Genomic DNA, 16,032 nt, shown 5'->3' on the forward strand with positions numbered 1-16,032 from the left:
TAGAAAGAAGGGGAATAGTGAATGTGTCTGGAGAGAGAATAGAGAAAACTAGAGATATAGCGAGGGAAAGACTAGAGCGAGGGACAGCAAGAAAAGAGAAAGGGGAATAGAGAGTGAGGAGGAAGACGGAAAATAGAGAGCAAGAGAGAGGAAATAGAGAGAGGAGGATAGAAAGGGAATCGAAAGAGAGGGAGGAATATAAGAGATAGACAGACAGTGAGAGGGAATAGAGAGGGAGATCGAGAGATAATTGGAAGAGAGAGAGGGAATAGAGAGATAGAAGGATGAGAGAGAAGGGTGAATAAAGAATTTGGCTGGAGAGCGAAATATAGAAACGAGATGGGGGAATAGAGAGTGTGATGATTGTAAGAAAGTGGTGTATATATATTTTTATAAATGTAGAGTGCAAATTTATTTTTTTCCAATTAAGGGGCAATTTAGCGTGGCCAATCCACTAGGCTGCACATCTTTTTGGATTGTGGGGGCGAAACACACGCAAACACGGGGAGAATATGCGAACTCCACAAGGACAGTGACCCAGAGCAGCAGTGCAGAAATTGGTATGTATAATGTATTTTATATCTGTTACAGTAAGGTTTTGAAAGCCTTGGTTACAGTATATGTTTGTTGTGGTAACATTAAATAATCTAGGATAAGGCATCCAGACTGTAAGTCTGCTACAGATGCAATTAAGATACCATAAACGATGCGGTAATTATTAATTTAACTATTTACTTGGGAACACAGAGATGTCTAATGCAACATTGTTATGATTGCTGGAGATTCCCTGTAAGGGAGATAATTTATGAGGGAATGTATTTAGTCCTAGTTAAGCAGATCATGTAATTAATGGGAGGAACCATGCCAGGCTGTAGTTTTGGAGTCTGACAGAAGTTTTTAAGTTGGACAGCAGGTTTGCCAAATGCTGTCAGGATGAGGAGCATCTTTTTTTTTAAATTTAGAGTACCCAATTCTTTCCAATTAAGGGACAATTTAGCATGGTTAATCCACCTACCCTGCACATCTTTTGGGTTGTGGGAGTGAAACCCCACACAAACATGGGGAGAATGTGCAAACTTCACACGGACAGTGACCCAGAGCCGGGATCGAACCTGGGACCTCGTGCGCCGTGAGGTTGCAGGCTACCCACTGCGCCACCGTGCTGCCCCCATGAGCAGTATCTTCTGACAAGACAGAGAGATTTTCAAGTTCTCTTGAACAGATTCTCTCTCCAAAAAGTCTCTGCACAGAAAAGCAAGTAAACCTGTTCTGTTAATTTTATTGATAAGCAGCATTTGAATTGTATCGGGATTGCCTGGTTGGAATTTTTATGTTGAAGGTGTAAGGTGAAAGTTTAAGTTTTTCGTTGTGTTGAAGAACTGTTTTAACTGCTAATTGTAAAGCTATTTTCTTTGATGTTCATGTGCTTAATTCTATGTTTAAATTACATTTTATTTTAACATAAAATATACCTAATGGTAAGACTCATCAATCCTGTATACCTTCCTCACAGTTTCACAAATGACATAAAAGTGTTGGGATTTACTGTCCGGTATCCTAACTAATGTTGGTCCTGGATCTTAACAAGAATACACAGGACAGAGTATAATATACAGGAAGTCAAAAATTCACACACATACACAGGAAATAGGCAGAGACATAAATGACATAAATACAGAAAAGGAATTGGGACTTTTGGAGAGTGCAGAAAGAGACAGAGAGGGGGATAGAGAGATATAGATGGGATAAAGAGAGATGGGTTGGGGGGGGGGGAGGGGGGACTGGCAGTGGTGGAATAGAGAGACGGGAATAGAAAAAGAATAGAGAGGGAGGTCGGGAATAGAGACAGAAAGAGAGAACAGAGAAAGAGAGAATGGTTAAAAGGATGGAGAGTGAACAGAGAGAGGGAGCAGAGTGAGAGAGGGAGAACACTGTGTGTGAGAGAGTTGAGGGATATTTAAAACGTAAGGGAAAATAGAAACACAAGTTTTCAGTCTTTCTCCCCCCTAGGTGTCTGGTGTCTGGTGCACTCTGTCTCGAGCAATGGTAAACCCCAGGATGTTGATCGCAACACCATTGAATGTCAAAGGAATATTCTGTCTTGTTGGAAATGGTCATTATCTGGCACTTGTGTGGCACTTGACACTTATCAATCCAAGGTCTTGCTGCATTTGGACATGGGCTGCTTCAGTATCTGAGGAGTCACAAATGGTACTGAACATTGTGCAAACATTGTGCGGGCATAGCAAACATCTCCACTTCTGACCTTATATTGGAGGAATGGTCATTGATGAGGCAGCTGAAGATGGTTAAGTGTGGCACAAGGTTTCCCAAACTTTTTCTGCCTTTTAACTTCTCAAGAGTACTGATAGGAACCCAGAGATAGAAATACTGTTATTGAAGACATGCCAAAGCAAATGTAAAAAAGTTTTTCTTCTATCTCTTATATGCATACATTTATTCGAATTTAAAAGCTATCTTATTCAACAAATACTTAGGTCTTACCTTTTTGATATTTTTAGTGGGAGGCTGATGCTGCTTCTTCTGGTCTAATATTCGGAATGCTGCCAGAGGGCTGGACTCTCATACCAGAGACACACACACACACCGCTTTCTCTCTTCCACACACACATACATTCGCACACTCCCACCTCTGTCTCACGCACCTACTCACTCCCACCTGTCTCACATTGTATGGAAACTCATGTTTAAACCTTGCTTTCTCCGTTTAAATCTGGCTTTCCTGTGTAACCCCCTTTATGTTCTGTTATGCTGGATTCCACAATTCTGCGAACTTTGGTTTCAAATTGAATCACTCCGAGTGCAAGGTGCTATTTGAACTGGTCCAAGGACTCCCCTCAGTGCGGTGTGCAATGTGGCATAGTCCAGTGGTGCCACATTTTGATGGACTTGGATAGCAGCCAATCGGCTCCTATGGAATCCCGGGGCTTGCTTGTTTTCGATTGTGATTGGTTGAAGGAGTTCTAGACCATTCTGGCCAAGAAGGCAGACTCCATTTTGAGTTCAGTTCTGCTTAAGTCCAGGAGAGAGCAGGTGTGGACTTACTCTATCAGCTAAGGCTTGCGTTTAACTTCTGATTAAAAGACTGCAAGCAGTCTCTGTAGCCAGGTCAATGAAAGCTTGACCTCTGTTTGAAAGGTTGAGGAAGGCACAGTGCTGATAGCTCTCTACTGAGCCCTCTAAAGGTCTGGAAGAAAAAGCGTTTTCCTTTTCCTCTACCCTACAGCCAGAAAACCTGCACAAATGCCAGACAAACGTTTGAGAGGCAGAGTGAATGGGAAATCCTCTTTTAGATTCTCAGGCAGAGAATTCTAAGATTGTCTTGGTGAGACTGAGAGCCAATCTGGTGGAGGTCAGTCAAATGAAAGTGACTCCCCAGAGTAAAGTCTATAGCCTGCAGGTCCTAATTGAAGACACAAACTAGAAGATCTGATCCAACCGGTGAGTTCAGCACATTGTCTCCCGAGAAGATCGACAGCTACAAAGATCACAACCTCAGCAGCAAAAATACTCATCCCTCATGGCCTTTTAACCCCTATTATTTTGAGCCATCCCGACCTACGATGGTCTGGTTTGTATGTGGGTGGGTGGAGGGTGGGATAGCAGTTGGGGAGTAAATAGATTAGCGAACTGTTGTTCTATAATGGCCATTGCATGTTTAATTATTCTCTTGTTATAAATAAACAGTTATTTTGGGGCTTACTTACATATCTGGTGCCTGTAAGTCATTAGGGCAGTCAACGGCCAAAAATCCCAAAGCTTTATACAAATTATTAGTGAATTCACTTATGTTGGGACTCCGGGGCCTGTGGGGCTGGAATTGACCACACATTCACCAGAGCTGAGCCTAACGCAGCTAAAGGTAGTGCACAGAGCGCATCTAACCAGAATCCAAATGAGTGGGTTCTTTATGGAGGTGGAGGACAAATGTGAACAGTATCAGTGAGGCCCAGCCAACCACACCCACATGTTCTGCTCTTGCCCCACACTGGTCGGATAGTGGACCACCTACCTTGAAGCAATATCCAGGGTAGTGGGAGTGAGGGTGGAGCCATGCCCAAAAGTGGCTTCTTCGGGTTTTTATATCAGCCAGAACTCTTTATGGAGAGGGCGGCCGATGCCCTAGCCTTTGCTTCCCTGATGTCCCGCCGGAGAATCCTGCGGAGCTGGCGATCGGGAGCACCACCCAAAGCTGCAGACTGGCTGACCGACCTGGCAAAGAGGAAAAGGAAAGGGGGAGAGGGAAAGGGGGACATAGGGGGGCAGGTTTGCAAAGTGAATGAGAGGGACAAGGGACAAAGTCGTGGGGGACTGGTCCGAGGACCAGCCAAACCCAAACCAAACTGTAAATTCTGTTTGGTAATATGTTCCTGTGAACTGTGAAATATAAGATGTGAAAACCCAATAAATAAAGCACGTTTTTGATCTACCTGTGACCGGCCAACAATTTCTCTCAAAGCAGTTTAGTTAAAAATATTGTGCTTGTGAACAGAACAGCAGTTTCTGAAAAGGCTGGCAGGATAAACAGCAGTTTGACACAGGCAAGAATCTACAGCTGGTTGCTGAAGGATCTCTCTTTCTCAAAGCGGTTTCTTGGTCTGCTAACTGTATCTAAAAGTGGATTTTGACCTGAGATGGGTTTTGCTTGAGTGGAGATAAAATATAGCAGTTAGGAATTAGTGTTTCATTTCATTCTTAAGCATTGTTTAACTGGTAATTATAAGCTATTTTCTTTATGATGTTAAATATAGTTTTAGGACTGTGTTAATAGTAAAGTTTGTTTTAATGCACCATATCCCTATCTGTATGCGGAATCATTCCTGGAGCAACGTATCCTTTCCTTACAGTCTTACAAACTAAAAGATAGCATGGAAGGTGGGGGGAAATGGTGCGTGCGGCCAAGAGCCAGTGTACAAAGCTATGTAAATATACCATCTTGCCATGTATATATCTTGCTCAGGGAGATTTTGCGTTATTTTGTTACGGGGGGGGGTTTACTGTTTGTAAGGGGAAAAATTGTGTTGTTAAAAAACCTTAATAAAAAAATATTTTTTTAAAAAAGAAAGGGATAAAGAAAAAGAGGGAGATGCAAAGGAAAAAGGGGGAGAATTTGAACTTCCGAAACTGGAACTCCAAAGAGAACATCAAAGTAAAAATTTGGAGTTAAAAGCAAAAGCTGAGGAAAGTCCAGAAGAAGGAGAAACCCCTCCTAGACAAAGCCGAGTGGGGATATGTTTAAAATATATTCAAGCACTTCTGAGGTATGATGAGAAAGATGCATAACCTTTTTTAAAATCCCAATTGAGAAAGTGTCTAAACAATTGAATTGGCCAAAGACCATGGGCGGCATTCTCCATCCTGCTAGACCCGTTTTCTGGTGCGGTGCACCCCTGCCAGTTGCGGGATGCTCCGTCAGTTACCATACAACAGGTAGCTAATGGCATCTCCACAGCCCTGTTCAAGATTTCTGCTGAAAGGCGAGCTATCTGTACTGTGGCCTTGAAACATCGAAAGGCTCTTGATTATATTCTCGCCAATAAAGATGGGACATGTGCCCTGACTGGGTCAGACTGTTGTACTTACATTCCAGGTGGCTCTGAAGAGATCACTGATATGGCAAAATACACCCAGAAGGAGGTTGAAAAACTCCAGCACCCTTTGGGGTTGGGCTACCGGATGGCGAGGGTCCTTGGGAACCTCAGTGGTGCCGGGTTTGGTCATGTTCTTTGTAGCCATGATATGGAGATGCCGGCGTTGGACTGGGGTGAGCACAATAAGAAGTCTTTGAACACATTGAAGAAGTCATCCCCTATGGACAAGCCCTCCGTATACACAGGATCTGTTCAGATGAGGAGGAGTGTAACAGACATCTGCAAACGCTGAAAGATGCCCTGGTACGAACGGGATATGGCGCTCGACTCATCGATCGACAGTTCCAGCACGCCACAGCAAAAAATCGCACTGACCTCCTCAGAAGACAAACACGGGACACAACCGACAGCGTATCCTTCATTGTCCAATACTTTCCCGGAGCGGAGAAACTACGACCCTGCCATGGCAATCTCTGCAAGACGTGCCAGATCATCAACATGGGTACCACCCTTACATGTGAGAACACCACCCACCAAGTATGTGGTACGTACATACTCACGTGACTCGGCCAATGTTGTCTACCTCATACGCTGCAGGAAAGGATGTCCCGAAGCATGGTACATTGGCAAGACCATGCAGACGCTGCGACAATGGATGAATGGACAGCGTGCGACCATCGGCAGGCAGGAATGGTCCCTCCCAGTCGGGGAACACTTCAGTAGTCAAGGGCATTCAGCCTCTGATCTCCGGGTAAGCGTTCTCCAAGGCGGCCTTCAGGACGCGCGACAACGCAAAATCGCCAAGCAGAAACGGATAGCCAAGTTCCGCACACATGAGTACGGCCTCAACCGGGACCTTGGATTCATGTCGCATTATATTCATCCCCCACCATCTGGCCTGGGCTTGCGAAATCCTACCAACTGTCCTGGCTTGAGATAATTCACACCTCTTTAACCTGGGGTTACCCCTATTTCTGGATCTGTAAAGACTTAATTACCCACATTCAAAGCATTGTCTTGCATCTTGACTTTGTCTATACATATGTTTCTGGAACATACCTCTTCATTGAGGAAGGAGCAGTGCTCCGAAAGCTAGTGATTTGAAACAAACCTGTTGGACTTTAACCTGGTGTTGTAAGACTTCTTACTAGTTCTTTGTAGTAATTTTTGCTATGTATGTTATGTTTCTGACAATTAAATGTATCTGTAAGAGAATGTCAAGAAGCTCTAAAATGGTGCCTGTGCATTCACTTAGACAAATACCTCCACAGGGTATGAACGGTTCTTTTGGAAAATAAATTTAGAGTATCCAATTCTTTTAAAATTAAGGGACAATTTAGTGTGGCCAATCCACCTACCAGGTACATCTTTGGGTTGTGGGGGTGAGACCCACGTAGACACGGGGCGAATGTGCAAACTCCACACGGACAGTGACCCAGGACCGGGATTCGAACCCGATCCTCAGCGCCGTGAGCCAGCAGTATTAACAGCTCTTACTATTAGCTTAAAATGCTTGTGACTCTTTCAAGGCTTGTCCATTCCAGTGCTAAAGGCTGTTCATAAACAAAGGACCATCAAAGACAGCTATGAATGTGTTTCTTTTAGCTCTTATTTCTTTTCTGTTCTTTTTCTTTACTTTAATTGATTAATTGTATCAGGTTTAGAATAATCAAAAGGGGGACATGATGGATTAGTGTTTTATTGATTCATTGATTTATTGATGTTTTGGGGGACTGATTGAGTGCATAGCTAAAGAGTTGAATTATTCAAAATGCCATGACTGTGAAAAGATATGATGTGGAGATGCCGGCGTTGGACTGGGGTGAGCACAGTAAGAAGTCTTACAACACCAGGTTAAAGTCCAACAGGTTTGTTTCGATGCACTAGCTTTCGGAGCACTGCTCCTTCCTCAGGTGAATGAAGAGGTATGTTCCAGAAACATATATATATAGACAGATTCAAAGATGCCAGACAATGCTTGGAATGCGAGCATTAGCAGGTGATTAAATCTTTACAGATCCAGAGATGGGGTGACCCCAGGTTAAAGAGGTGTGAATTGCATCAAGCCAGGACAGTTGGTAGGATTTCGCAGGCCAGATGGTGGGGGATGAATGTAATGTGACATGAATCCCAGGTCCCGGTTGAGGCCGCACTCATGTGTGCGGATCTGTAAAGATTTAATCACCTGCTAATTCTCGCATTCCAAGCATTGTCTGGCATCTTTGAATCTGTCTATATATATGTTTCTGGAACATACCTCTTCATTCACCTGAGGAAGGAGCAGCGCTCCGAAAGCTAGTGACATCGAAACAAACCTGTTGGACTTTAACCTGGTGTTGTAAGACTTCTTACTGTGAAAAGATAGTCATTGTTTCAGATAATGAATCAACTATTGAACTTTAGGGTCTTGTCTGTAGAAATTGAGACATTGTTTCAATGAATGTTTCATTAAAGGAATAGACTATTGTATTTCAGTGCATTTAGCAATAAGAATGTATCAACTAATTAGTTGCAGAAAGATCTATGGCCAGCAGTGGTGTAAGAAACCTATTCACATGAGGTGGCGCTTGTAGATATTGAATTAACTTTGATGGACATTAGTAAATCGTAAGTAATGGGCAATGTTTGATTAATAAATCATCCTCTAAGTAACAGATATCTATTTGAACAAATTGGAAGGTCTCAGTTGAGAATTAGAAACCAATGAGAGTAAATGAGGGATTAGACCATTGATAAGGATTCCCTTAAAAGTACGACCTCATGGTAAAGGTTTCCTTCCTGAGTTCCCGCCTTCCTGAATTCGTGATTCATCCTGTTTGTTTATTTTAAAAGTGATTTCTTTATGCTTTTATGATTCATGATTTCCTTTGCCATTTATTTGATGAATTCATGTATTGTTTGATATTTTGTTTCTAAGTTTTGATTCAGTTCATGTGCAGGTGTATCATGAATTATTAGCATTAAAGTTGTAATTTGGACACCTCCAATCAACAGGACAATCGACTCTTATTAGAAGATAAATAAGAGATCCTACAGTGAATGTCTTTTTTTGTTTGGGCGGGCAAGACCCCTCGGGTGCGTAGTTTTTTTTTTACAGAGAGTAGGCAATCGGGGGCAGGGCGGGGGGTGGGGAGAGGGGTGCGGGTTTGCACTACCTAATCTGTGTTATTACTGCACAGCGAATATTGCTAAGATACAGGGGGGGGGTTTTAAGAATCCAGACTCTATATGTGAACGGATGGAGGAGGCTTCTTGTATAGCAATGGGCTTGAGGGCTCTGGTTACCGCCCTTCTCCTGTTCTCTCTTGTTCTCTCTGGTGAGATTATCGTTGAATCCAGTGGTGATAGCCTCCTTGGCGATTTGGATCCAATTTATGCAGCATTTAAAATTAGGCACCATGTCGCTGTTCGCTCCGATTTGTAAGAATCATAGGTTTATGCCAGCTGATCTAGATTCAATGTTTATGACATGGTAGAGGGAGGGTTAGAGAGTTTTAGAGACCTGATTTTGGGGGGTAGGTTTACAGGGTTATAAGACTTTTCAAAGAAGTTCCAGCTTCCGAAAGGGAACTTATTTAGGTATCTGTAGGTGCATAAAGAGCTTCTTTAATTTCCCCTGGTGCCAGTGCCTTCGCTTTCGGATAGGGTTCTGACTTTGGATGAGCTAGTGGAGGGAAGGATCTCGGACATTAATGGGCTGGTGTTGACGAGGGAGCAGGCTTCTTTGGAAGAGGTTAAGAGGAAGTGGAAGGTTGAGCTGGGGGTGGTCTTGGAGGAGGGATGTGGAGTAAAGCTCTGCATCGGCTCAACTCCACCCCTTCTTGTGCGAGGCTAAGGTTGATGCAGTCTAAGGTGGTGCACTTGACAAGGGCATATATGAATGGGTTCTTCCCAGAGCTGGAGGATAGGTATGAGAGATGCACTCGAGGGCTGGCGAACCATACGCATATGTCTTGCTCTTGCCCCAGGCTTGCTGATTTTTTGAGTTTCTTTCTTCGAAACAGTATCAGGGATTCTAAGGGTTAAGGTGGAGCCGTGCCAAACGGTGGCCATGTTTGGGGTTTTGGACTTGCCGGAGCTGCAAGAGAGGAACAGGACAGGTAACCTGACCTTCGCCAGTCTAATAGCCTGGAGGCGAATTGCTCGGGTGGAGGTCCCATACACTGCCTAAGGCTTTGAAAGGTTCAGGGCCTTGGTGGATTTTCTGCACCTGAAGATAAAATATACTACGAGAGGGTCGCTGGTGGGGTTTGACTCAAGTTGGATGCATTCACTACCTTTTTTAAGGAGCTGGTTACCGGCAGCAGTTAAATGGGGGTGGTCAGATTGGTTGGGGTTTTTAATAGGGGTGTTGGGAGGGGTTAGTCTTGGTATGGGGCTGGTCTAGGGTGCATGGGGGGGGGGGGGGGGTTACTTGTTGTTTTTGTAGTAATGTAAAATTTGTCGGAATGGGTGTGTGTCTGAGTGAGAGGTGGGAGTATGGCGAGCAAGAGAGGGAAATATGTTTTTTTTTAATTTAGAGTATCCAATTATTTTTTTCCAATTAAGGGGCAATTTAGCATGGCCAATCCACCTAGCGTACATATCTATGCGTTGTGGGGGTGAGACCCACGCAGACACGGGGAGAATATGCAAACTCCACACCGACAGTGACCTATGGCCGGGAGCGAACCTGGTCCTTAGTGCCGTAGGCAGCAGTGCTACCCACTACGCCACTGTGCCGCCCGAATATTGTATATGTTATAAATGAAAGCTTTTGAATTAAATATTTTTTAAAAATAATGATATAATTGAAGTGAATTACAGGAATTGGAGCACACCGATTGTGATGGTACCGAAACCAGATGGAAGGCAACAATTATGGACTACAGAAAAGATCAAATTTGTATCTTATTCTACATCTGGAAGATTGTTTTGAAAAGGTGGGTCAAGCAAATTTTATTGTCAATCTTTACTTACTTAAAGGATATGAGCAAGGACCTTAATCAGACAGAGTGAAGGAAGTTTTGTTTTTGTAATGCCAATCAGTTTAAAGTTATGCCATCTGGAATGAAGAATGTGCCAGCAACATTCCAAACATTAACCAACAAGGTCATTTCTGGACTAAACAATAGTTCAGTGTACTTTGAAAATTTGGTGGTGTTCAGTCAAATGCGAAAGGAGCATTTGGAACACAGCTGGTGTAGGAGGGAGGGTTTCTGTTATCTGGACCACTGGGAGCTCTTCCGGGGCAGGTGTGACCTGTATAAGATGGACGGGTTGCATCTAAACCGGAGAGGCATAAATATCCTGGCCGCGAGGTTTGCTAGTGTCACACGGGAGGGTTTAAACTAGTATGGCAGGGGGGTGGGCACGGGAGCAATAGGTCAGAAGGTGAGAGCATTGAGGGAGAACTAGGGAATAGGGACAGTGTGGCTCTGAGGCAGCGCAGACGGGGAGAAGTTGCTGAACACAGCGGGTCTGGTGGCCTGAAGTGCATATGTTTTAATGCAAGGAGCATTACGGGTAAGGCAGATGAACTGAGAGCTTGGATTACTACTTGGAACTATGATGTTGTTGCCATTACAGAGACCTGGTTGAGGGAAGGGCAGGATTGGCAGCTAAACGTTCCAGGATTTAGATGTTTCAGGCGGGATAGAGGGGGATGTAAAAGGGGAGGCGGAGTTGCGCTACTTGTTCAGGAGAGTATCACAGCTATACAGCGAGAGGACACCTCAGAGGGCAGTGAGGCTATATGGGTAGAGATCAGGAATAAGAAGGGTGCAGTCACAATGTTGGGGGTATACTACAGGCCTCCCAACAGCCAGCGGGAGATAGAGGAGCAGATAGGTAGACAGATTTTGGAAAAGAGTAAAAACAACAGGGTTGTGGTGATGGGAGACTTCAACTTCCCCAATATTGACTGGGACTCACTTAGTGCCAGGGGCTTAGACGGGGCAGAGTTTGTAAGGAGCATCCAGGAGGGCTTCTTAAAACAATATGTAAACAGTCCAACTAGGGAAGGGGCGGTACTGGACCTGGTATTGGGGAATGAGCCCGGCCAGGTGGTAGATGTTTCAGTAGGGGAGCATTTCGGTAACAGTGACCACAATTCAGTAAGTTTTAAAGTACTGGTGGACAAGGATAAGAGTGGTCCGAGGATGAATGTGCTAAATTGGGGGAAGGCTAATTATAACAATATTAGGCGGGAACTGAAGAACATAGATTGGGGGCGGATGTTTGAGGGCAAATCAACATCTGACATGTGGGAGGCTTTTAAGTGTCAGTTGAAAGGAATACAGGACAGGCATGTTCCTGTGAGGAAGAAAGATAAATACGGCAATTTTCGGGAACCTTGGATGACTAGTGATATTGTAGGCCTCGTCAAAAAGAAAAAGGAGGCATTTGTCAGGGCTAAAAGGCTGGGAACAGACGAAGCCTGTGTGGCATATAAGGAAAGTAGGAAGGAACTTAAGCAAGGAGTGAGGAGGGCTAGAAGGGGTCATGAAAAGGCATTGGCAAATAGGGTTAAGGAAAATCCCAAGGCTTTTTACACTTACATAAAAAGCAAGAGGGTAGCCAGGGAAAGGGTTGGCCCACTGAAGGATAGGCAAGGGAATCTATGTGTGGAGCCAGAGGAAATGGGCGAGGTACTAAATGAATACTTTGCATCAGTATTCACCAAAGAGAAGGAATTGGTAGATGTTGAGTCTGGAGAAGGGGGTGTAGATAGCCTGGGTCACATTGTGATCCAAAAAGACGAGGTGTTGGGTGTCTTAAAAAATATTAAGGTAGATAAGTCCCCAGGGCCGGATGGGATCTACCCCAGAATACTGAAGGAGGCTGGAGAGGAAATTGCTGAGGCCTTGACAGAAATCTTTGGATCCTCGCTGTCTTCAGGGGATGTCCCGGAGGACTGGAGAATAGCCAATGTTGTTCCTCTGTTTAAGAAGGGTGGCAGGGATAATCCCGGGAACTACAGGCCGGTGAGCCTTACTTCAGTGGTAGGGAAATTACTGGAGAGAATTCTTCGAGACAGGATCTACTCCCATTTGGAAGCAAATGGACGTATTAGTGAGAGGCAGCACGGTTTTGTGAAGGGGAGGTCGTGTCTCACTAACTTGATAGAGTTTTTCGAGGAGGTCACTAAGATGATTGATGCAGGTAGGGCAGTAGATGTTGTCTATATGGACTTCAGTAAGGCCTTTGACAAGGTCCCTCATGGTAGACTAGTACAAAAGGTGAAGTCACACGGGATCAGGGGTGAACTGGCAAGGTGGATACAGAACTGGCTAGGCCATAGAAGGCAGAGGGTAGCAATGGAGGGATGCTTTTCTAATTGGAGGGCTGTGACCAGTGGTGTTCCACAGGGATCAGTGCTGGGACCTTTGCTCTTTGTAGTATATATAAATGATTTGGAGGAAAATGTAACTGGTCTGATTAGTAAGTTTGCAGACGACACAAAGGTTGGTGGAATTGCGGATAGCGATGAGGACTGTCTGAGGATACAGCAGGATTTAGATTGTCTGGAGACTTGGGCGGAGAGATGGCAGATGGAGTTTAACCTGGACAAATGTGAGGTAATGCATTTTGGAAGGGCTAATGCAGGTAGGGAATATACAGTGAATGGTAGAACCCTCAAGAGTATTGAAAGTCAAAGAGATCTAGGAGTACAGGTCCACAGATCACTGAAAGGGGCTACACAGGTGGAGAAGGTAGTCAAGAAGGCATACGGCATGCTTGCCTTCATTGGCCGGGGCATTGAGTATAAGAATTGGCAAGTCATGTTGCAGCTGTATAGAACCTTAGTTAGGCCACACTTGGAGTATAGTGTTCAATTCTGGTCGCCACACTACCAGAAGGATGTGGAGGCTTTAGAGAGGGTGCAGAAGAGATTTACCAGAATGTTGCCTGGTATGGAGGGCATAAGCTATGAGGAGCGGTTGAATAAACTCGGTTTGTTCTCACTGGAACGAAGGAGGTTGAGGGGCGACCTGATAGAGGTATACAAAATTATGAGGGGCATTGACAGAGCGGATAGTCAGAGGCTTTTCCCCAGGGTAGAGGGGTCAATTACTAGGGGGCATAGGTTTAAGGTGAGAGGGGCAAAGTTTAGAGTAGATGTACGAGGCAAGTTTTTTACGCAGAGGGTAGTGGGTGCCTGGAACTCACTACCGGAGGAGGTAGTGGAGGCAGGGACGATAGGGACATTTAAGGGGCATCTTGACAAATATATGAATAGGATGGGAATAGAAGGATACGGACCCAGGAAGTGTAGAAGATTGTAGTTTAGTCGGGCAGTATGGTCGGCACGGGCTTGGAGTGCCGAAGGGCCTGTTCCTGTGCTGTACATTTCTTTGTTCTTTGTTCTTTAAAGGAATTGTTTAAATGCTACAAGAGGCTGGATTGGTGGTAAACTGTTTTTGTAATATAAATTTAGAGTACCCAATTCATTTTTTCCAATTAAGGGGCAATTTAGCGTGGCCAATCCACCTAGCCTGCACATCTTTGGGTTGTGGGGGCGGAACCCACGCAGACACGTGGAGAATGTGCAAAATCCGCACGGTCAGTGACCCAGAACCGGGATCGAACCTGGGACCTCGACGCCATGAGGCAACAGGGCTAACACTCTGCACCACCGTGTTGCCCTGGATTGGCTAAAGGTGAATTTGTGAAAGCTCAAGTCACATTCTTGGGTCATACAATTGGGTATGGTCAGATGGTCCCACGGAATGAGAAAACAAAAGTTATAGGGGTGTTTCCAATGCCATCCATGGGAAAAGACATTCTAAGATTTCTCGGCATACATAATTTCTACCTGAAATTCGTGCCACATTTAAACAGTGTCGTTGCTCCACTAACTAAACTTCTGAAAAAGCATTGGGGGTAGAATTCTCTGAAAATGAGTCTGTGTCCCCACGCCCGCGAGAAAATGGGCCCGAATCACTCTGGACGTTCCTGGCGAAAGCCTGTGGCGGAGGCCCCGCGCTACATGGCAGACCCACACAGCAAGCCAGCCCCAACAATATAGGCCCCCCCCTCCCAAGATTGCGCACGCCCGCCATTCGGTGGCCCCCGATCGCGAGCCTGGCCGTCCTGGAAGCCGCACGCCTTCCTGGTGGCGGATCCCCTCCCGCCTCCCACCAGGGCGACCGTGGACTGGGTCCACAGCCGCATCTCCGAGCTCCTGCCGGGTGGAACGATGAGTGGACCACGCCAGCAGGAACTTGGCCAGCTGCCGGCAGAAAATCGCCGCGGGGCCTCTTTCAATGGCACCCAACCGGCGCCGCGTCAACTGCACGTATGTGCGACTGGCGGCGATTCTCCAGACTGCGGAAAATCGCGTGAAGGCGTCGGACCCGATCGCGGGTCTGATGCCCCATTCTCTGCCCCCGCACAGAGCGCAATTTCAGCGCGGAAGCTCGGAGAATCCCGCCCAGGAAATTTCATCAGAATGTCAGGAGGCATGCGATCGTCTGAAAACTGTGTATTTTTTTTGTTTTGTTTTTAAATTTAGAGTACCCAATTCATTTTTTCCAATTAAGGGGCAATTTAGCGTGGCCAATTCACCTACCCTGCACATCTTTGGGTTGTGGGGGCAAAACCCACGCAAACATGGGGAGAATGTGCAAACTCCATACGGACAGTGACCCAGAGCCGGGATTGAACCTGGGACCTATCAGTGCAGGGCTAACCCACTGTGCCACCGTGTTACCCTTGAAAACTGTGTTGACCACCCTCAACAGTGTTGGAGACACCGAATTATGCCAAGCAAATTAAGGTGGCAATTGATGCGAGTAATCTGGGCGTTGGTGCTCTACTGATACAGGAAAATAATGAAAGAATCAAAGACCTGTTGCTTATTTTTCCGAAACTAAATATTTATCAAAATAAGTATTCGACTATCAAGAACGAGACAGTTTGGTACTGGCTTTGCAGCATTTTGCCATTTATGTTGCTCATATTTTATCGGAGAAAATTGTATAAACAGGCCATAATCTATTAAAGTTTTTAGAGAAGTTTAAAGATTGAAATACTAGACTGTTTAGATGAAGTTTATTGCTACAACCATTTAACTTAAAAATTATATATCGTGGGGCGGTATGTGGTGCAGTGGCTAGCACTGGGACTGCAGTGCTGAGGACCCGAGTTTGAATCCTGGCCTTGGGTCACTGTCCATGTGGAGTTTGCGCATTCTCCCCGTGTCTGCGTGGGTCTCACCCCCACAAACCCAAAGGGTAGGTGGATTGGCCACGCTAAATTGCCCCTTAATTTGAAAAAGAGAATTGGGCACTCTAAATTTAAAAATAACTTTTTATTTAATATACACGGAGCAGGAAGGGAATGTGATTGCAGACGCTTTACCACGACTTTGAAACGTGAGAAGACTGGAACGTTCGAAGGTTGAAAAGAAAGACTGAAATGGACTCTACTCATGTTA

Source organism: Scyliorhinus torazame, chromosome 14 (assembly GCF_047496885.1).
Source record: "Scyliorhinus torazame isolate Kashiwa2021f chromosome 14, sScyTor2.1, whole genome shotgun sequence".
In the NCBI taxonomy this organism is placed as follows: Eukaryota; Metazoa; Chordata; class Chondrichthyes; order Carcharhiniformes; family Scyliorhinidae; genus Scyliorhinus; species Scyliorhinus torazame.